This window comes from Falco peregrinus, chromosome 2 (assembly GCF_023634155.1).
Source record: "Falco peregrinus isolate bFalPer1 chromosome 2, bFalPer1.pri, whole genome shotgun sequence".
Taxonomy (NCBI): Eukaryota; Metazoa; Chordata; class Aves; order Falconiformes; family Falconidae; genus Falco; species Falco peregrinus.
In genome coordinates this window covers 31,184,201-31,209,084 of record NC_073722.1, presented here as the reverse complement: position 1 = coordinate 31,209,084, position 24,884 = coordinate 31,184,201, and positions in this window count along the sequence as shown.

Sequence of the window (24,884 nt, the reverse complement as noted above, 5' to 3'; positions counted from 1 at the left end):
ATATTTTTAGTTCAGCCCCAGCAATTGAGTTTGATAGAGTCCTATGATTCCAGAATAAAGGCTGTCAGATAATATGACAGTAGACGTTTTTTAATACAAAATCTACTGGTTAGTTCAGTAAGGACTGTGATTCATGAGGCCTCCATTTTTGGTTCCTCCTAAAAAGCCAGTATGTTTTAAGTGAGCTGTCCCCATACTAATGGATAGCATGTATTTGATATAAAAGGTAGACTATGTTGTCCCAAAACAAATATGAAACTCTGAGCTGCTCAGAAAATAAAATTATTTTTAAAAAACAACCAACCAACACTGATTCTTATTTAAAATAAAGAATATACACTATCAATTTTCCTATAAGATATGAAAAAAAAAAATAAAACCTTTTTTATCTGCTGTTACATTCCTTATATTGAGTGTCACTTTCTATTAAATTAGAATCTTGAATATTGTATATACATTAAAATAAATTATTAAAAATATTATTGACTGTGTCTAACAGTTCTAATGCAAAATATTATGTTCTTGAAAAATTGTTTTGATAATTTTCAGACTTAAAATTGTAAAGATTACAGCTAAAACATGCAACATTAAAACTATTTCTGTCTAATTCATTGCCGGTCCTAAAGCCCCAGATTTCATATATTGCTGCCCATAGAAGACAGAAGAGAGCTTGATATTTATCTGAAAATATTAGGTGTGAGTTTTAAGAATACCTAGGAATGGGAAAATGTAGTGGTAAGGCTATTTCAATGGACAGTCTTGTCAAAATAATTAACAAGGAAAATCATCATTTATAAAACTTGGCAGTTTCCAGGACATTAACATATATTCTTGGAACATCATGTTTCCATATTCTCCTTCTGTTTATTAACAAGTTGGTGTCTAAATAATGTGGCATCTTGTCAGGAGATAATGTTGGAAAGAATTAAAATGGAAGTGAGAATGAAAGAGTAAGTTTGGTAAGTTAAGAATGAAGTTAAAATTGATTGCAAATCTCATGAGAGAGTTGAAGCTGATTGTTTATTGGAGAGCAGAAAATGGGTAGATAATAATTTTATAATATTTGGTAATTTTATAGGTAACCATTCCCTGCTAGTTCAGAAAAATGTAAAGACAAACTTCCTATATTTGTTGATGTACAAGAACATCACACCAGGAAACACTGAAATGAGTTGAATTCAATAGGATTTTTTAATCAAACTGACTTGACATCAAAGTGATTTTAAATCAAGATGTGTTATTATCAATAAGCTAAAATTGGGTCATACAAATAGAATGAAAACACTGAGCCAAACTGATGAATCTTGGCAAGTTTCATTGATATAAACATCCTCTGCTAAGATCTGTGCTAAATCTGACAATAACTCGTTGTATTGTTGGGTTTCTGTTTTAAAAAGATAATCATACCATATGGGCAAAAAAAGGAACAATGGCAATCCATTTTGACTGCAGTAAAAATACCAAATTACTGGTATATATTTTGATAAACATTTACTAGCAAATTAGTGTACTTTCATTAACATACGATTTAGAGTGTAGAGGACAGCATTTATGTATGTGACAAAAGTGCAAAAATTGCATGTGTACATGCTCCTAAAAGGCAGGAACATTTTTGTCCAGGTCTTTCTCAAGTATGCTCTTCAGGTTTTTCTCAGATTAAGTGTAACCACATTGGTGAAAGTCCATATTTACTATCTTATTTTCTTGGCTGTCTATGGAATGAAATTAGAATTAATGATTGTTGAGTTCATCTTTTTCTGGGTAAAGAGGCAGGAGATACAACTAATGGAAGCTGAGACATGAGCAAAACAAATGAACCTGCTCAGTTTCTCACACACTTTTGGATTTCCCCAGTAACGTAGAGATTGTCTGGACAATGAGAAAGCCAATTTGAGGTCCTCTAACTCAGTATAGACACTGGTTTAAACCAAGTCAGAATCAAATGTCAGCTGTGACAATGTTATTTCATCACCGCCTAAAGAAGAACACAATAATTCATACAGAATGATCTTTTATTTTACTCTGTGCAGCTTCCAGTTCTATTTTAGATCTTGTAAATTCCCACCTATAGTCTGTATCTCTCAGCTGGGGTATGGTATAGAGATCTTCTACACTTCTCAACATCCACCATTAATTGGCTCCTGCTTTATTATGGTATACATGTACAAAAGGAATGTGGTTAAAAATACAGTTCTATGCTTCTGATAGGCCAGCTTCAGCATTTATGCTAAAGCTGATTTGATCCCCCTTGGTGATGAAAAGCAGAACAATTTCCAGGTTAAGAAACAAAGTAGTATGGTTGCTTCCTACAAACAGAAAAGCAAAATAGAAACTATGTGCACTAAGCAATCCACTTCTGTATGCTTCTACTTATTAGAGCTCTGGGTTGTAGCTAAAACCTAAGTAACAATGTAACAAGCATCTCAATACCTGCAATTAGTACCTACAATTATGAGCATGATCCTGCATAACTGCACATATGCATGATCCTCATCTTTGGTCGATTAGCTACCAGAGATAGTTTTACATAATCAGGACAACTGGTTTTGCTGCAAGTTTTGTCTTGCAGCTTTAAGATTCAGAAACTTGCTGAAACACGTCACTGGAATATGGCTTAGAACTACTACCAAAGCTGCAGTGTCTGCCAAGAATTAATTAAAATAAGCTATCTTGAATAAACTGGATTGAAAAAGTTGTAGACATGGCAGTCAAGTTAATGATCTCATCTACTTGTGATTTTGAAGGTAATAGTTTATGTTTTTAAAAAATTTTGGTAAGTATAACTGCAGAGTGCATATTGTATCAAGACAGGCCAGAATGAGACCCACTGTGCTGAATGCACGGTGAATGCGGGAAAACTCACAGAAATTTTGTTTATATCTAGTATGTACCAGTGCCGTACAACTATCAAGGCTGCCTCTGTACTCAGCATTGTGTATGGGCTGTCTCCTTTCTGCCTCCTTATTCCTTCAGATATATGAAAAATATCAGGGTGGAAATGGGGAGATGTGGAATATATAGAACAAGAAGCTCATACCTGAACCCAGTCTCAGATATGATGACTTGTCTGCATCCCATAAAGAAGAAACCAGCACATATAGCTTTCTCTGCCTTAGGGTTTTGTATACTGCAGTGTGTAAGAAATTCTGCATTGATCCCCAAAAGAGTTATTTGAAAATAATCTCCCTGACTTTATCTACTATTTACTTGTTCGTGCATCTACAATTTTAAGGTGATTCTTTATTCTTCATCACTAGTCTGTGTAGCAGTTGTCACTGGCAAAAGAAATGCTTTTCTAAGTACTTTGATGAAAACTGTCCTCCTGGCTCAATTGAAAATAAGAATACTCCAAAATGTAAGGAAATTTTGCTGCTTCACTCTGCAGGCCTGCTCCTTTTGCAGAACTGTACTTGATAATGTAGATATAGACTCAGTTTCCTAAACACTTACTCCTGTGTGTGATTGATTTTCCCCATGAAAGCACAAATAGAGAGGAAAAAGGAGTATGAGACTTAGTGCCATTTTGCAGTTATTAAACTACTTAGCAAAATCAGTAGCAGTATGTAAATCTCCAAGAAGTCACAAAAAACACATGTGCTTTTGAACTCCAGCCTACATAGTGTGTATTGCCAAATCGCTGTATAGGTATCGTGCCTACTCATTGAATATTAAAGCTTTATAGTGAATTGTAGAGAGACCGTTTTATCCTTCTAAAAGTTATTGATAATTAGTTTCAGTAAACTGCAAATTATATCATAGGAGAAATATCTACCTGTCCTTCTTCGTATCATAAAATTTCAGCAATTTTAATAACATAAAGGCTATTAAAATTCAGTTCTACTTGTGAAATGCATGCAGTATTTCAATTTTTGGAGTATACAATTATTGCATTTTTATAGTAGGTCTTCTAACTTTCCTTGAACAAAACAGATACTTTTTGTTCTCTCAAGATCTTTACAAATTTTGCATAATGCTACTGAAGTCAAAACAACATAAAATTATGGTGATGGCAGAATCAAAGTATAATGATCAGATAGATATAAGTCAGCAAATAACAAAGCCAATATGAGGGTTTTATGAACATTTACACTTGCACAGGATACTTTTTATCATCTCATTTTCTTCCTCAAAAGTACGAGTGTGTACAGCAACCATGGGAGTGAGCACACAACAAATACACAAGTGATTATTAAAAAAACTAATAAGCAAGCAAGCTAGCAAACAAACAAAACCCAAACCAAACCAAACAAAAAAACATCTGACCCCTTAAAATAAGAGACTCTAAGCAGGTTTCTCTTTCTTCTGCACAGTAACATTTTATTAGAGGCATACTGCAGTAGAAAATGCAGTCTTTTCAGCAAAAGCCGGAACATTGTCAGCCACAGATATAAAATTTGTTTTGACATCAGATAATGAGCTTCTGGCAAAATTGTGTCTTCTCCTTGTGGTTGTCTTTGCAAATCATTCACCTCAAAAACAGCAATGTGCATTACATCCAGATTTTGACTAGATTAAAAGGATTAATAATGCAGTTTTAAGTTTGTTGTGCTCTGTTTCCTGTCTGTAGCTAAGTGACTGAGAATTAAATTATATTGCCATGGATAGCACTGGAAGTTTGATTCTTCATGGGGACCAGACTTTGTTTCTACATATGCAAGTGGCTTTACTTAATCTTTGAATTAATATTCTCAGAAGACTGTCAAAATTTTCAAAGAATGGGAATATTAACTCTGCCTTATATTTTAATTTATAACTGTCAAATCTGACCTAGGACAAATGTCATGTCAAAGCACTGTTTTTATGAACCAAAGTAATAACTGACTGAAATGTCTATCTGGCCAAAATAAGATATTGTGCCCAAATGTTTAGCAAAACAATGAAAGAAACAAATCTGGAGGAGACCTGATGCTTCCCAGGTTTTCCAGTTAGTGCTGAAAAGTGTGTGACTGCAATGTGCTACGCTTACACCCTTAACAAGTATAGAATACTCCCATCTAGCCAACATTTTTTTATTGTGCACTTGCGGTAACTGTGACTTTTTTTTCCACCTCAAGATTTTTAGTAGGTTTCATCTAAGGAAAATACCTTACTAATAACAATGACTTTGGCCCAAATGAAACATGCAGTTCTGGCCTTCTTTTACAGGGATTGAGCAAATGCCTGAGGAAGGAGTTCTTGCACTGGGCTGATAAACAAAAACGTTATTGAAACAAGTAGTATCTTTATATGAAGACCTCAGAAGATGCAAGAACTTAAAGGACTGGCGTAATATGCTTTATATGGTTGTAAATTCCTGCTTGCTTCTGTTTATAGTACAAAATTCCATCACAAATGATTGAATGTTCTGGTGCCAGTACAATCTATCTAACTACCCATCTATCTGTATCAAAATAAACGTGCTGCACATCTTGGACAGAATGTACTATACTACCATAGTTGTTTAAGTAATTTCTCTAGCCATAAACATAACCTTAGGTATTTGTTCAACATGGTATGCAAAAATGAGTCTATCTTTCAAAAATGGGTAGGCTTCTTGAATCATTAAGTAAATACAGACATAAATATGGTTAGGTATGACAGCATTCCTTAATTAAGTAGGATTTGTAGGAGAAAAGGAACCAATTATTTTATTAGACAAAATAGAAGATTATGTTTCAGCCAAATCTTAAGGCTCCTGAATTGGTAAAAACCTAGCCAAATCTGACTATTTTACAAAAATATATAAATTGATGTTTCTGAATGTACTCTTCATTCATATCATTTATACTTCATTATTTATGAAATTTGATTCCAAACTGGTTGGTGGGAAAAGATGTTTGCCTGGTAATATGCCACAGAAAAAATATGGCATAGAATCAAACCACCTGTAGATTAAGCTGGTTACACAGACATTAATTTTAGTCATGATTTTTTTTCCCCATTACCTGGGGGATTTATTGCAGTGAAAGTAACAGATATTTAACTATTTACCAGATAATTCTCAGGCCATAAAAGAAAACAATATTTTTCTTCCCGAGGAGCAAATTCTTCAAAATATACACAGTGAAATAAATGTGTGCAGTGACATTTTTAAAATACATAGTCTGTTAACGGTACAGATACTGAACAAAGCATTATCAAATCCCTAATGCTTCTTTTCCACAATTAGTGTCTGATTTTTTGTCACCTAAAGGGTTAATGCTGTAATTGCAGAATGGGTTTGGGACATAAATAATCGTCTTGGATATTTTGGCAAGATGATTAGAATAAACTATCAAAAATATCTCTGAGATATAAAAGCCGAAGTATCCTAAAAATGTGCTAGTGTGATACAGAATGTAGCAATTCCATGTGGGAATCAGGTATCCAGGTGTTCAAGATGCTTGTGAAACCCAACTAAGTTTTTCAGAGTTTGGGTTTTCCTTTCAAAGTAGAAGCTTTCAGCCTTTCCTCAGTGGGACATAAAAGGATTTCAGCTGACTATGCAGGATAAAATCCCTGTTAAATGTCTAGAACTTTTCCCAACTCTTTACTTTTTTTGGTATTGAGTATGAGATATTGTATCTGCTTTCTGGAAACTTCATCTGAACCACCCCAAGGCTCAGGCACACTGGATTTTCCTGTGTGGTTCTTTGTCAAACGCTTATGCTATGCCACTGAACTTGTGTATTATTTTTGACCGTGATGTATTAATATGACACTCTAGCCAACTAGCCTAATGCTGGCAAAGAGAAACCAGTAGCCTTACATTGCTTTAAGTGTGGATGTCACTTCACCAACCAGTCATGCAAACAAGTTCTTTTTAAAATTAAGAGTCTTCTGAAAGGTCACTGATATTTATATTTTAAGCGGAAACTTATTAAAGTATTTGGAGTTCTCAGAATTTTATGAATGGTTTTACTGTTCCTGCAGTGCATGACAAAAATGCTGACAGGGAACCCTCAGGCCACCTGCTAGGCATAGCAGCATTCACTATGTGCCATATTAAGGGCTGAATGGCAAGGTTGACAGTGAGTTACTTAGTAAAATAGATCTTTCACATCCTGCAAGAAATAAAGCCCTAGTGTTTCAGGACAAGCACCTATAACCACCCTAGACAGCACCGCAATATTTGTATTTTTTAAATGGGATTTCAGTCTTCTATCTCTTTCAGTCTCCAGCTGGGAATAAGAAGAGTAAGGAGACCTGAGGAGCGCAATCCAAGAATTCAATCAGCATTGAGATATTTGGGTCTTTTACTCCACATTTATAGTCATGCTACACACCACAGATATGACATTTTGACATTATCTGAGCTCTGCATTTGAATGAAGCAGCAGCTGCTTGTTGGATTACAAGATTTCTATTACATATAGCTGTTGCTTCACATTAGAATGGAATCTGAAAGCACTCTTTGATTTTAATTTATTTTAAATTGTAAAAAATACAGCCTCAGAAGTCTGACCCTGCACTCTAATTTCTCAGCCTGACCACTAGCTCAGTCCTTACAGAGAGAGTTTGTTTCATGATGCTTAGGTTGCAGACTGCATTAAGAATTGACCTTCCTATTGAAGTTGATAGTGAGTAATCCAGAATCTAGCCACAATTACACTATGTATGTAGATCCATGAAGTAATTCTGATGTAATCACTGATGTAATGTGAGACACTGATTAGAAGTTTTCATATTTCCTTTGAAAACCGTGACTACTATCCAAAGCCATTCAAATGAAAAGGAAACTGTACATGAGAAACAACTGCTTATTAACCCCAATGCAAATGGAAGGTCATATAGTATGATGGGATTACAGGGAGAGAAGGCAGCTAGGGGAAATAAGCTCTGAATCTTTAACGTTCCTTTCTATAGTGAAGGTATTTAGTAAAATACTTACTATTTTCTTCTGCCATATTATAATGTAACAAATTGGCAGAAAAGTATGGGTCATTTTGCTACTTTTCTGTTTAACCCTATTAATTTCTGGTGTGTCAGCACATCAAATCTGAAACAAAGTTTGCAGCTGGGAACAAAGATGATATGCAACATAATGGTGTCTGACAATTATAAAGCAAACCTATCATGAGAGCTAGAAAATACAAGTACACACAGGGTCCCCCTTTGCTGAAACAGGAACATTTAGCATTACTTGTCAAGAGCATCCTTACCATTGGGAGAGAGCCTGAAGATCAAGCATGTAAATTCGCATGGAAGAAAAACATTTTCAATAGATAAAAGACAAAAAAACTATAACGAAAAATGTTCTGTTTCCTCTAATGTATTATAAATCAAACAGTCTATAGTTTGATATCGTTTAGGTTAATTAGTTTAATCCATTTTTAATTAAGCTGATGTTTCCATGCCAACAAATGGTTTTTAAATTGTGGAAATCTCGGTGATGTAGACTGAAAGTAAAAAATTAATTGCCTAAAATATTATTTTGTTGTAATTCTTTCAACTAATTTGTGAAGTGCCACATTTGCAGCTCAAGTTCAGCTAATGGCCACAGCTCCAATTCTGTGAGGGAATCATTTAGCTAAACTGTGCTCATACATCAAGATTGATTGTACTCCAGAACAACTTTTGTAAAATTCCATCCTTAAATTGGTATATGCTGGAAATGAAATATTCAGTACCAACAAGTACCACATATAGGTCTACAACACCTACACCACTTTTTTTTTTTTTTTTTTTTTCAGATTGATTACCTCAAGATTGTTTCATGGATAAAAATCAAATGTTGCATCAGCAGTTAAAAGCATAGCTGTAGTGTGATGAAGAAGGTGGTCCTGGAAGAAAATAAAGAAATCTTAAATAGATTATAGGGATTTTCCTACATTCAGACTGACTCAGCTGTAAAACATGTTATATGAACTGTGTAACCAGTATGTAACTAACATGGCAAACATGGAATAGATTTAGGAGTATAAAAGTAGTTTATTAGTTGAAATAAAGGAGCCTTCAGAATTATACGGGGAAAAAATACTTACTTTCAGGCAGGTAGAGTACTGCTGGCTGCCACACCAACTCTCCATCCTGCTGACAAGCAATATGTCTTCCCCTTTCCCTTTCCCTTTCCCTTTCCCTTTCCCTTCCCCTTTCCCCTTCCCTTTCCCTTTCCCTTTCCCTTTCCCTTCCCCTTTCCCTTCCCCTTTCCCTTTCCCTTCCCTTCCCTTCCCTTCCCTTCCCTTCCCTTCCCTTCCCTTCCCTTCCCTTCCCTTCCCTTCCCTTCCCTTCCCTTCCCTTCCCTTCCCTTCCCTTCCCTTCCCTTCCCTTCCCTTCCCTTCCCTTTCTTTCCTTCCCCCCTTTTTTTTGGTGTGTTTATATTCATTACTGATTGTTTCTGCTAAAAAGCAATGCTCATATTTTTTTATCTGACCTCCAAGCACTGTGAAAGCCCTGTTATATTTGGAAACTATCAATGAGAACGGAAGTTTCAGATAATGCAGTTGATGTTAAGCAGTTATTAAAGGAAATACATAAAACCACCTTGACAAAGCTGGAGCTAGAGGTTCCATTCTGCCAGGCCTGTGTCTTAGATCTCTAGGCTCTTTCATCCCCATTCTTTTCTCCTCCTGATCCCTTAAGTCTTGAAATATATCCCAGGATGGCAGAGTTCAGCAGCACAGGGGAGAAGACACCATGAGTAGACTAAATCCTCTTCAAGGATTTGAGAACAATGGGTAAAAATTCTCTAAATCTGATGACTGTACAGAATCCAGGTTTCTTCTTGGTTCACTGGTCTAATCTCTTGAGCTGATACATCAAAAGACAATGGCACAACCACCTAGAGTATTAAAAGAAAAAAGAGACTCTTCTCATTTTACAAAAGGAAGAGGTTACACATCTAACCTAAGAGGATCTTAGACTAGTAATCCAAGTCTGACAATAACCTCTTTTTACAGCTCAGAATTAGGTTTATAGACCATGAAAGGTACAGAGTTTCAGGTCCATTCTGCTTTCTTATTTTCTATTGACCAGTTCAAGATGGAATCCGTTGTAAATCCTTACTGTGCTGCTTAAAAAATCAGTGTAATATATTGAACCCCTCAGCATACACGATGTTCTGCACAACTTCTAACACAACCATGTTAACGCCTTTGTGGATCTACTTCTGAAATTAAAACATTCTTAATACCAATGCAGTCGATGCACCTAAATCTGGCCTTTATAAGTACAGAATAAGCACACTGAAAGAAATAGCTTTTCTATTTTCTGAATTAATTTATTAAAGCCTCTTAAATTATATACCACATTAAATCTTTAAGTTATAGATACTTGCGCCAGTTTTGGTTGCCGGTTTGTTGGGCTTTTTTGTCAGATATTAATGAGCACTTCTTTTGATGCCTATGTCATGTTCAGTACCATGTTTAAAGCCTAACTTCAACAAATCTAATTAAAATGAGTATGACACTGAATGTGCCTCTTTTGCCCCTGATTTAAAAGATACAGCAATAATTACACCAGATTGCTAGAACTCAGCTGTTTAAGAACAGAACATGGCTGCTTGTGGAGTGTGTGTCACAAACGTCTTCATTTTTTACTAGGTTCTTCCCATAAAACTACATTTTCTCAAGAGGATATAAAAGTAGTCTCTTCACACACACACACACACACACAATACATTAAAGAACTAAGGAATTCAAAATATTGACCCTTACTATCAAGAAAACTCAAACTGCAAAATGATGAAAGGCTCCAAGAATATTCTATGGGATGACAAGTAAGCCATATTGTTGTCATGGCAACTAGAATAAATGTAAACATATTTTTATACTAGAAATTGAAAACATCACTGTCAGTTAGTAAAACTAATTATTTTTAATTACTAATATCTCTTGAAATATTAGAAATCTGCAAACTTACATACTAACTTGGATTTATACATAAATTTAGAATTGGGAAATACAGTAAATATTAATTCATTGTATTCATAACAAGAATTGAAATTATGAGCAACTTATTTTTCATTAGGAAAAAAAAAAGTATTATAAGCCACCATTTTTGCTACTTTAGAAAATAACACACTAAAAGCAGAAACTCAAAACTTGAACTAAGACCACAGGAAACTAGCATTAAAATAATCTATTTATGTGGGTTTTTGTTGTTGTTCTTTTTTTTTTTTTTTGGTGAAGGTGTTGCAAAATTTATTAGAACTACAAGAAAAATCATAGATTGTTGAGCAGATGAGATTAAATTAAAGACTTTTAAAGATGACTACCACACTAGATGATTTCTAAAGTAATACTTGCCCTTCTAAATGATAACAATTAGCAGCTGAGCTGTATAGCAGAGAAAGGCTAAGCTAAGATCTTTTTCAGCGGGAATTTCACAGGAAAACAATTTTAATGACATTTTGCAAAAAGAAAAGAAACCTGCAATATTTTTCTTGTGGAAAAACTGGTTTGCAGTTGGACATCTTTTCTTCCATTCATGTTTTTTAAATTGTTAATGACAAAATCAGTTTAACTTGAATTAAAAAAATCTTAAATAATTTTGTATTCTTTACTAAGCAAGGTGCATGGCATTGTTCTACAATTAATGCACAAACATAGGCCTTGATAGCTTGGATTGAAGACAGTGCCTGCAAAGCAGTCACATTTGAAGTTTTACTGAGATAATGACGTTTGAGAGAATGGTGATGTAATCTGCTGAAGTGAAGGTTTTGCACTGAATTGCAGCACTGTAGGGATTAATTACTCAAAGCAAGGATCATCAATGGTATTTTTCCCTTTTGATTATTTTGTGACACTAGTAAATGTTGTTGTATTTGCAAGGTAGTGAACCCCCTACTGCCAGTATATATGCTCTGTAAGTACCTGGGTACAAGAAAATTCATACACACAATGTGTTTGAACAAAAGCATAAATTTTCTGAGTGTGGAACAGTGCAGATTCTAAAGGCTCACTTGGCCCAGGTAATGTAATATCTTCTTTTGCCTTCTGTACCAAGAGACATGAAAATCCAAATTTAAAGTCTATTTTTGCTCCAGGAATGATATAATGTCTTAGGAACTCTAGTTTTTTTGCTCTAAATGATTTCCAGTGACTCAGAACATAAAAAGCAATACGTGCTTATCTCAACATAAAAAGCAATACGTGCTTATCTCTTGCAAACTAGACATACAGCCCAATAGTCTACCTTGGCTCTTGACCTACCTTGACCTGTTAGCCATCTTTTTTGCTATTGCTTGTTTTAAAGGATAATGGATTTTCACTAGTAATGATGGAATTCAGACTACACTGACATAAAGTTAAGGGGATTTGGTCCAATCTCTTCATATCATGGCATTACTGACACATGTAAGAATGTCTTCTGTGTTTCCACATATGCACAGTAAAGGCACAGAGGTACCAGATGGAATAAGTTCCAGTACTAGCTCTCAGCTGGTTTGGTATTGTAATTGAGGCAATAAGCAATTAACTCTAATTATTGTCATGAAGATAAGGAAGCACGGCCTTGATCTGATATGGCTAGGGAATTAGTAGTAGATATCAGTATGTACAGTCATTGAGTAGTGACTTTTCATAGTTAATCTACTCTTTAACACGTGAATGTTATTAGAAGAATAAGTTGGTTGGTAATGAGACCTACAAGTCTGTAAGAAATAACAGGCATCTTCTAGGTGCACTGAATGATCAACAAGGGTTTTAATCAGACTTAGATTTGCAAAAGTTATTTATGTATAGATATTAGCTTTAGGTGTTTTGAAAACTGAATTGGAGAGGGAAGATTAATGTAAAGACTTTGTTAAGCGGCACTAAAATTGTTAATTCAACCTGCTATTTCTGTTTAGGAATGTAAAGATTAGGATTTATTTCTATCTGAAAGAAGCAGAATTCTAAAAATAGCATAAGTTCCATTACAATGAAGAAGAAAAATTATAATAGTCTAGTACAATGTTTTAGTTAATACTGAGCTAACCCTGGGTGACTGGAAATGCCAGCTGCAATTGGCCATGTCAATCCACAAAGGTGCACAGTCTAGTGACCAAAAAGATGATAATTTGAGGAAAGAAGAAAGGAAGAACTATGAAGCACTTCACACTAACGCACATGAAACTTCAAAGAAATGGAAACAACAGTTGTGCTGGACTGAGACAGCCACCGATATTGGCACTAAGCACTAGCTTCTCACAAACTAGTTTAATCCAGGGTTTTCTGCAAAATATGATTGCAAAAGTAATGCATATTTTTCAATGTGTAATTTTAATAGCCTTGTCTTGGTTCCCCTTTGTCTGTTTTTCTGTACATACAATGAAAATACATATTAATTTTTTCCCCTTCACTCCCTTTTGTGAAGATTGGTGTCTGAAATTCAGCTGCAGCAAGTTCATTTTGTGCAAGTAATACTATCATGTGTGCCATTCTTTAGCAGAAAAAAATGCTATTCAAATTTCTCTGCAGGTTTAAGAAGCATTCTATTTGTGCTGTAACATTACTGTTTCCACCGTCTTCAGAGTACAACATAAGGAAGGCAGCTGCTGTAAGCCAAAATGTTATCTTATAAATAAAGCATTTATCTACCCCATCTTTTGAATACCATTTACTTGCTGAAAATGGACTGTGCAGCAAATCAATAGTACCTAGGAGTGTGATAGATAATAGATTGTTTTTCTTAAATTTTTTAATGTTCTTCAGAAATACCTGGTTTTATTGTGTCTCTCTAGGACTGACAAAGTCATCTTGTATATTAAATACCACTTCGAAGAGTTTGCATTTTGGTCAGATATGCAATTCTGACTCCTAGAGCACATCAGCTGCTACATAAGAATTAACTAAAACCAAAACCCCAAGTCAGTGATAAGAAAATGTAAGTGACTGTTTTCAGGCACTGCTTGAAGCATTGACTGAAATGTAATTACAAATCTCCTGGAATAATATTGGAGAAATTATTTAGTAAAAGTTTCATAGATGGGTGCAGAAAAGCCATGTAGTATTGTGTAATTTTTTGTTAATATTGTATTTTTTACCCTGCTGTGGAATACTCCTGTGTACAGCTATGTAGCACCTGAACCAGCAAGACAACAAATACTCAGAATCTTTCAACTCAAATTAAGACAGCCATAAAACCTTCCCATTAAGATAGACAGAGACAGGCAGACATACATGTAGAATTTCTTGGACTTCATAAGTCACCCAAAGAATCATCTCAGAATTAAATTTGTATTTAGATTGTTTGTTTTCTAGGTAGCCTATTCTACTTTTAATCATGGCAGTATCTGAAAATCTTCCAGTGAAATACAGAGCTAGATTACTAATATAATTCACCTGTTGCTTGTTTTCTAATTTTAGCTTCTGGAACACTATACACAGTAAGTTGATGTGTTTTTAGGGTGTTTTTATTACTATTAGTAATTTAATAAGTATGCTAGAGGAGTGCAGGTCAGACAAGCTCCCTACCCTAGGAATGAAAAATAGTGATGTCTGTGCTGGCGCTTCGTTACTGGTCTTTCTTCTGCTGTGTTTTCCAGGAATTTGTCCTAGGAGTGTTTGGCAAGTTTTCTGATGTGTTTTTATGTGTAAATTAGGCATTTCACTAATACCTAAATCTTTTCTTCTTGAGTTCAACTATAGTGTTCTGCCAAGTGATGAACAAGCCTCTTGTATTCCTTTTACATCTATGCTCAATAAATATTCTGTGCAGATATTTCATTTACTGGTGTTTATCAAAATGGTTTATCTCAACTTTAGCTGCTGTTATATTGAATACAGGTTATAGTAAATTGTGTGGCTCTTTATTATTAAATGGTAATTCACTACATTGTACATTATTTTCAAAACTTGTTGAAGTATTCATTCAACTGGAACAACAATAACGGTAGTGCAAGATTTTCTGTCTACCTCCCTCTTGCCCTACAGAGGTCAGATATGCATCCCTTGTTTCTCAGGCTTGGACATTGCTGGATGTGTGTTGCTACTGCAACTTGATTTGCACTGCTGCGGTGGAATTACACTTTTCCACCTTGCAGACTGGAGATCTGGACAATTACTTTAGTTGTTCCTCACAAAAGTTGTCTTTGAACAGATACAGAGTAATCCTTGCTGGATCACAAAATGTGTGTATAGAAGCAGGTAGGAGGACATGGCTGGAGCTGGACCCATCTGATGTGTAAACTAAGAACTTAAGCGAGCATCACCAAGCACTCTCTACTTTAGGAAGATTCATTATTTTTATCTACTAGGAAGTAAAATGCCAAAAAAAAAAAAAAAAAAAGCTTGGATTTTCACACTGGTCTCTGGAATGAACATCCAATCAAATGCCTGAATAAACTCACTTAACCCTCATGCAAGTTATGTGACTGAGACATTTATCTTGTGCTGTTTCTGACCATGTAGACTTCTCAGTATTGTGGGCTTAAAGTTACAATCTAATTGTATGATTTTAATAGTAATTTTCCCTGCACTTCAGGCTCACCAGCACTATGTAAGCACAATGTGAAATAGCTTTTAGGCTGGTAGCAAGAATGTTCTCATTTTTTACCAATCCTCTGCACCTTCAAGTCAGTTTAAATTCAAGGTTCTATTTTTTTTTTCTCATTTAGGTTCAATTTGCTTTTTCATGCTGCATTAAGTGACCACATTTTATATCACAGAACACATTAGCTTGAATTGTAGATACTATATGAACATATTTAAATGACAGTTACTTTATGTTATGGTGATATTTTACACCAGGTAAAGTGTGTTTGAAATCGTTAGACTTAAAGGAAGTGGAAATCTGGCAACAATGGATAATCGCTTTATTCCTGTAGTAGTTATTCCTTTATTGCTTTAGGCAGATGGGATTATTTATTGTCAGTGATGAAATACAGTGAGAGAGGATCTTAGCATTGTACCTGCAGAGTGTCTAAGAGAACCCAAGGTGTAAGTGAAGAAACTTGAAAGAAATACTCTTCTAGCATACTTATAACAAAGGCACGGTTCCTGTGATTTTCATCTTTAAGCTATCTTATTTACAGAAAAAAAGAAAAAAAACTAGATAAAGCCTCTGGTCTGAATACTCAGAAGTTGTTAGTCATGATCTCCTAAAACTCATTTTTGGTTCAGCTCAGGACAGTTGCCAAGAACTGGCTCTTCAGACCATAGGAATGTAGCAGTTAGCTGCCGAAGCATAGGTAACTAGTTCAATCTGAGGTGTTACACATCCATTGGGCCTCAAACTGTTTAGGTTAGGAAGGTATGGTTATCCTGTAGGTCTTGTGTCATACCTACTGGCCTTATTTCAGATACCCTAGAGCATGTCTGATAGTCTATATTTAGGCAGTTGGATTCCACACTCAGCATTCACTAGTTGAAAGCTAGTCTCTTTTACAATGTCCCAAACTGAGACCACAAAAATCAGGCCACAAAACGTTGGCAGAATTCCTTCCTAAATGACTTGTTTGTTTGTTTGTTTGTACTGAGGAACAAGGATTTACAGTCAAAGCCCAGGGTCAATGAGTAAACTGTGTTTGAAATGAGGAGGAAAAAAACCCCAAAACATAGAGCTGATTTGCCACCTGGAGAAAGTGGAAATTGGGCAAGTTCTACTGTCAGCTAAAGTAATTGTATTCCACGAAAATAGCATCCAGAAACTATCACATGGGAGTGGAAGATCCTCAAACTCAGGATAAATTGTTAAGGGTAACAATACATGTCCTGATGACCCTTGCAGAAGAGAAAAGAAGGAACACCTGGTATAAAAAGAAAGAAGTGTGAAAGAAAAGTGAGATATGACTAATTTTGTATAGCTATTGTAGATATTACACCAATTTCTTGAGTAGGTCTTGTGTATTTCTAGTGTGTACTGAGATCAGAACCAAGGAAGAAATAGTAGCTGACTTCCTACTAATTACTTATTCCTCAGAAAATCAGAATCTAGATATTTGGTACCTTAGGAAGTTTTTAGTCATATTTATACAATATTTTCATAGAATGCAATTAATAAGAAATTTATTTTAAATTATTAACTGCAGCTGGGAAAGCAATGTGATTTTTGTTGTTTGGGGTTTTTTTAAAGTGTTTCTGAACTGAAAAAATAAGAAAGATGGTTTGGTCAAAATGCAATGGAAATGATGGCATTTTTAATTGTATGGAAAAGAAAAAACAGCCAACAGCAATACAGCCCTAGTCTGGGCAAATTAAAATATTGTGACAAACCTTAGGTAAAATTTTCAGTTTTATTTTCAGATAGTTGTTGTGGTGTGACAACATGGCCCTGAAAGAGCAGTCCTCATGCTTGAGTAGGTCAAAGTCATAGCAATTTTCCCAGAAAGATGAAGAGATTCATAGCTGTGTTAACTTTACTTCTCTGCATATATATGAGACCACTTCTATTACAGGAAATATAGATTAACTGTGGTATAAAGATGGGTTCAGTTGCTTTCCACTTTTGATTGTGTCTTTGTTACATGGTTTGTTATGGGCTTAAAAATTCTTGAAAGCATCATGCAATAAAATGAGTCTAAGATCATATCTGCCCATTAGTAACTGCAGAGGCACACTGTACTGTGGCATGAGCTGGGAAGGCATAGAAACACAGGACTTAGATCTTTGTAGCCCACTGGGGACAGGGTATCAGAAAGTGATAATAACTTGGAAAACAACCAGTCCTTGGCTTTAGATATATGGAAAGTCAAAGAAATTGGCCTGGAGCTGTAAGACTAACAAGAGCATTGCTGGTTTATGCTGACAATCTAATTTTAGAAGAAATATATTTTTAAGACAATGTAAGAAGGCTTTATGCATGGACATCTAGCCCCAGAATGGGCTACACTTAGGGGCCAGGATACTAGCCAGGACTCAGGCATGTTGAGCAATAAGACGCTGTTTACCTTGATCTACACTGGCTGTCTAAACTGGCCTGGAGACACATGAGTCTTGGCAAGTTTTGTGTGAGTGCCATAGAATAGAAATCTCATACTAGAAACTATATAATACACACTGTTATTCACCCACTAAACCCATCCTTCTTAGTAAATAAATTTCAGATTATGTCATGGAGTGATGTGGCTCTTTTCTTGCTATAACCCCACTGTAAGTCTCCCTGTGACATATCTACACAGCACTCACAGCCATTTCACAGCTGTCTCATCTTCATGCTAGTCTAATTTGCATGTCACAGTACCTGAGCTAACTCAGCTGTGTCTGTATTAGGACTTTACATGTATATCATATTAGTCACAAAAAAGACTTAGAGATAAGTATAATCTTGACTGAAACTCCAGATCTTCTTAGCAACAAATTTCTGTACATTCTTGCTTTGCAGAATAGTGGCTGGTGCATCACTGTGAGCTGAGTGGATCAAAGAACAGTGTCATGATTTCAGCAGCAGCAGAGGATGCAAAAAATCTTTTAGAATGGGAAAAAAAAACCCAACGTGTAAATGGTAGACATAGATTAATAGATGTTAATTCATAGCTAAAATGTACTTTTAAATATGTAGCACATTTTAAAAAGGAAAAAGAACAAGAGGAAATTTTATATTGTTCATATAAACAAGAGTGTGAGAATTTATTAAGAGTGAATAAAACCTTTGTGAGGTCACAGTAGGTTTTCTCATGCCTAAGCAAAAATGTCAACAGAGTTTTTAGAATAACTATATAAGTTTTTTCAAAAATTCTCAATCCTGGCATTCCACTGTTTGCCCACCTGTGTTGCCATCTGAATTTAGAAAACCTAGCCTCCTCTGTGCTTTCAATTTTGTCACTGTCTTCTACCATAGTGGCTTATTTGGGATTTCAATGAGGAAAACACTTACTGGCTTCATTTTACATATATGCTTCCACACCTAAGTATATACTTACATTTTTGCTTAAGTTTTTCTGCTCTGAAATATATGAAAAAGATATACAAAGGTACTAGCTTTTGGGTTTTACTTGCATTTTCTGTCTCACTCTAGCCAAGAACGCAGCAAGTCTTCCTTCAATATAGTGTTGCCAGAAAGCTTTATAATACAGAAGGTTGACAATTTAGTCATGTCTGAAAAAAAGCTGGTCATGGTTTTAGAACCTGATCTTTAGAACCATTAAAATATAAAGTCTATTTATTTGACTCTTCTGACTGTTAATAAAGACCAAATTATTTGCCTGTTGAATTAGTATGACTTTAATAGCCATGCAAGCAGTGTCTGATGTGTTCAAATTGTCTTTGCATTTAATTCTAGAGGCAAAAGTTTAGATTGATGAACAATGTAAATGAATCACTCTTGGGCCTTGGCACTGGAGTATGTTATAATTGCAGCATAATGAGATAATGAAGAGACTCTGACTTTTTTTTTTTTTTTTTTTTTAATTTTGAGAGGCTTGGGGATATGAATAGTTGAAAACAGAGAATACCAATTAGCTTCTCCATTTCCCTCCACTCTTCTGCCCTCTCTTCACCAGTCCCTTTCTGTTGTAGACCTAGTTCAGAATTAGAGTTGATATATTTTTTGTGATAACAGGAGTCTTTGAATAAGAAACAAAATGTCACATGTAGGACATTCATTTTGAGCATGATATACAAAAGGATAGAATTGAAGAGACAAATTCATTCTAGATGTCACTGTTTTGAAACTTTTCATTTTAGATTTCAAAAGCTGCAATTACATGATGATGTTTGAGATACTCCAGAACTGGTATTTCATATATAGCATATCTGATATTTATTGAAAATGCTAGGAAAAAAAAATATATCTCACTGTCATAATTTAAATTCCATCTTATTCATTCTCTCTTCAGGATATTTTAAAACAGACCTAGAAGGGTCTATTAAATTGCATTTAAGCCCAGTACACTTTGCAGGTGTCCAGTATAATGAACACTTTAAATGGCTATGCTCTAAGGTTAATTTGCTCTGTAAAATTGCCCAGACCCCTCTAGAGTATTCATTAGTAGAATAAAACAGAGACCTAATCCAGATAGATGCTAAAGGATTATCATTATTGCTGTAAGGATGACTTTGATAAAATTCTAATTGGTATTGCCGCACAGGGACTGAACAAACGAAGCAGATTATGATAAATACTGGGTTTCAGACCTCTAACTAAATTCTGAGACTGGGGCAAAATAAAGTGATCAAATTCATCTGAAAACAGATAGCTACCTCAATTTATTCCAGAATTTCTTTGAGTGGCATGAAAGATAAAATTATACTCATCTGCAGATAATTACACCAAATGTCAGCACAATACAATTAGAGCTAAAAAGACCATTGCAGCACTCATTTTGATTTTAACAGTATCTTCATTGCAAACAGTCTTTTGTCTCATCAGTGCAGATCTGACAGATTTAAACCTGTAGTTATACAGATTCATCCATAATAATATCAAACATGATCATGATATTTTCTTTGCTTTCTGCATTATAAAAAAAGGAGAAATTTTCTGCTGGGCCACTTAAACAGAAGATAGAATTTATATTAACTAAACAAAATTAAAATAAACCCTTTTATTTTGTATTTGGATCTATAACTGGTAGAATTCCTATGTCATGAAACTACAATTCCTATGCCATTAAAACTCATTGTGAGTTAAGTAGTCAATGTACAGGTCAAATCAAACAGAAATTTTAATTCTTTGCTTGTCATTATGGTTTTTGCCCTTAGCAAAAAATATAGATTGGTATATTTTTATGGGATTAAATATTAAATTATCATCCATATGTGATCTACACCACTCTTTGAAGAATAATTTCACTCAACATGAATTATAGTAGCAGAACACAACATTTATTTTTATTACTACAGGTCAGTTGTCACTGTAAAACAGTGCCTTCTTTCTATGCTGTGTCTATCTGTAGAACACTATTATTCTAGATATTTTTATTTTACAGCAATGGGAAAAATCAAATTATTAGTTTTTTATGATAGCTTAAAGGCCTTTTTCATTATAAAGAATTACACGTATTAGTATAGTCTACATAAAGTTATATGTCATATATTGTTGGTCTGAATGTGCATCTATGTTATGTCCTTTTTTATTAACGACAAAAATTCTGAAGTAAGCAAATGACATATACATATATACACACTTGAAGTATCTGTGATTATATCTGCAGCCACCTTTTCCAAAGTTTCTGAGTAAACAGAACCCAAATTAAGTTTTGGTGTGTGTTTGTTTTTGTTGTGTTTTGTTTTTGTTTTTAAATAAACAGAATTAATTTTTCCTACTGAACTGGGATTTTCCCAGTCTAGGATTTAAATTTGAATCCATCTATGCCTACAAAAAAATTATCTAAACTGTTAATAGACTATAAGAATAATATTCAGAAAGTTACCATATGAATTATGTAGCCTTTAAAGATAAATAAAACCCCTAAAATTAGGGAAAAGCAACAAATAGAAGGTACATTTTTATACTATTTTTTAAAAAAATGTTGAAGCATGTTAGTGAAAATATCTTTAAGTATGTATTTGCAGCAGTCTTCAAGCAACTATCATGCCTGTATTCTTTCATTACACTACTTACATAGAAGGACTAAAGGTTATAGCTGAGCATAGGCTGAATAAAAGTACGCTATATAATTCAGAAAGACCAAGACAATGTGATTTTGCCATGGATCTGATTTGTTTCTATAAACAAGTTCTCAGATTTAATTCTTTTAAAGTAATTGTTCCTATGAATTTGTTTTGCTGTTGATAGTCGTCTTTTCTTTTACACTGTATTGGAAAATCATAAAAGAAGATAATATGTTCTATCCAAGAGTTTCTCCTCATGAGCATTTCCTAATGATGTCATAGGTTTTATCAGCTATACTCTATGTTGTTAGCAGGCAGAACTTAGATCATAACAATTTCCACCACAGGTTCCTGTAATGTATGTTTATAAGACAGTCCTACCATACATTTTCAGTCAAAAATGAAACATGTAGGATTTAGGTATATATTTTTTGCTCCTTTTTACTCTATCACATTGTTAAGTACTGACTTATGCAGCATGAGTGATGTCTTTATCATAAGGTATATTGATCAGGAGAGCTGCTGCAATTGTAATTTATCCACATGTATCAACAGTATTTCAAATGGCTCTATTATACCTGTCTGTCCAAGACTGCACAATAAAAATCTTATGGTACCAGTTACAGACAAGAGTGAGATGTTCTGTATTGACTGTTCTCAGGTCAAAACCAAGTAATGAACAAAAGCTCCATATACTCTGAAAGAAAAGTTTTATAGAGAGTGGTAATATTTTAATTTTGTATAGCAGAAATTTGTCCATTTTTTTCAATGATATCGATTGCTTAAATAAAAAAAATCCTCCCCTCCTGCTTACCCCTCTTCCCATTATATCTTTAGACTAACATTATATACATCACTATACTTATTAATCTCCCTATATCTACTTTTATAGTGTGTTACAGACCTGTAGTTATCCAGATTTGAAGAATGTGAAAGCCTCACAAACACACCATTTTCTGTTGTTAGTTCTGGAACAGAGATAATAAATTTTCCTCTCCCTATCAATCCTGCTCCACTACATCTTCTCACACTCGATGCTTGCTTCTCTGTCCTTCCTATCTCCTAAACGGGTTTTCCGTCTTGGTGGTTGTTTCACCCAGAGAGACAGACAACTGGCAGAAAATAGCTCCAATTGTATCACCTACTCTTTTTGTGATTCTGTGTGATACAGATATGGGTTTACATGCATTCTGTTTGAGGCTGGCCACCTCTGTTTACACTTTGTTGTGTATCTAATCCTTCTAGCCAAATCTGAGAAACATTAAGAATAGGCATGGCCATGACCTTCCTGCACAGCAGGAGCTATCAGACTGCTACTTGAATATCTTTGTCACAAATACACTCCTATGTTTTTGTCTAATGACTATAAACCTGTTCCTAATTGTTCTACTTTATTCCAGAATGAACTACAAATGCCACTTATTAAGTATATTGTCTTAGAGTGCGTGCAGTCAGCAGTGTTAACTCCTGAGACTTTGGAACATTACATCTGGTAGTGATAGACATCTAGATAATATTAAAAAAAACATTTAAAAGATACAGAAAATCAGATTTTAAAATAGTAACAAGCTATGTATTTATAACATCACATACTGCTGGATTAAACAGAATACATACCTGGTAAATAGCTATCGGGGAACAAAGGAGGAAGCATTTCCAGCATTTTTGATTAAACAGGAATTTGTCCAGCTTAGCTGGAAGCTTTTCAAATTATTTTATATGATATTTAACTGATAATTAAAATGGACCTAAATATATTAGCAAAAATTAGAAGCTAAACAACATTGTCATTGGACTACAGATAAATCAAAACCAATATATCGTTTGATTTCTGTCATGGTTTAACCCCGGCCGGCAACCAAGCACCACACAGCCGCTTGCTCACCCCCCTCACCCAGAGGGATGGAGAGGAGAATCAGAAAGGAATGTAAAACTCAGGGGCTGAGATAAGAACAATTTAATAGGTAAGGCAAAAGCCGCACACCCAAGCAAAGCAAAGCAAGGAATTCATTCACCACTTCCCATGGGCAGGCAGGTGTTCGGCCATCCCCAGGAAAGCAGGGCTCCAGCACGTGTCACGGTTACTTGGGAAGACAAACACCATAATGCCAAATGTCCCCACCTTCCTTCTTCTTCCCCCAGTTTATACACTCAGCATGACATCATATGGTATGGAATACATCGTTGGCTCGCTCGGGTCACCTGTCCTGGCTGTGTCCCCTCCCAGTGTCCCGTGCCTCTCTAGCCCTCTGGCTGACAGGGCCCAAGGAACTGAAAAGTCCTTGACTTAGTATAAACATCACCCAGCAACAACTAAAAAATCAGTGTCCCATCAACATTGTTCTCACATCAAAGCCAAAACACAGCGCTGTACTAACTACTAAGAAGAAAATTAACTCTATCCCAGCTGAAATCAGTTGTTTGAATGAGTTCAGTCAGTGTGTTTGTTATTCAAATTAATGATTTTTGAACAGTCATGCAAATTTTGTAAATTTTGTTGTAAATATTTTCAGTGAAAGAACAAGTAAGACCACTTAAACATATTTCTCGTGCTGACATCTGTCAGCTGAGGCTGATAGAAACAGCGAGAGACAGAGAAGAAAAGTGAAGGGCTTACGATTAAAACAAAAAGCAGGCCTCTGCAATTTTTTGATTTATTTTCTTTCATGGAAAAACATTCTTAAGACTCTATGGGTAAGACATTTTGAATGCTCTGATTACAGTGCTGTTACCTACCATGGAAGATCCGTCTCAATTTGCTGTTACAGTCTCAAGGTTCTCTACTGTTAAGTGCTGTTGATGTCTCTTGTTCCGCATCCCTGAAATTCCATCCATGCTACATTCCTGTAGCACAAACTTCCACTGGAAAATTGCTAGCTCCTGTCTTATCACACAGTCCAATCTAAACTAGTGTCTACCTTGCTGCTTCCTTTGTTCACAAATCATCATATATATACACAACCTATATCTTTTCAGTCCCATTTCCTTCCAAATATTTTTCTTGTCTTATTCATTACTTTCACACTTCTTATTGTCTTCTGTTGTCTCTTATACCCTGAGCTATAATTCAGTTAGATGCTTAAATCAATCTACTAAATAATGCTTTTATATAATTTAGGTTCATTATGAAAGATACTATTATGTCTGAGTAGTCTATTTTTTTTCTGACAGATAGCTAATAGTAACTAAAAATTTTGTTCCCAAGAGAGGCTTTTAAATTACGTGCCATTTAAATCTATTTCTGAATTACTCAACATTTAAGGTTTGTGGTTTTAAAATTAGTTATTTTGACTCAGAAACACTAAGAGCAAAGAAAATATAGGGAAAAGAAGCACACCAAACTGTTGGAAAAATACAGGGAAAAAATGTATCTTAATAAATGATAAGTATAACTTTCTCATTCAACACCTTTATGAAATGCTTGTCAGCTCAGTACTGTACATCTTGCTGGTCATATGAGTCTATGAAGTATCACTTTGTTATTCCCCGTACAATAAACTTCCAGTAAGATTT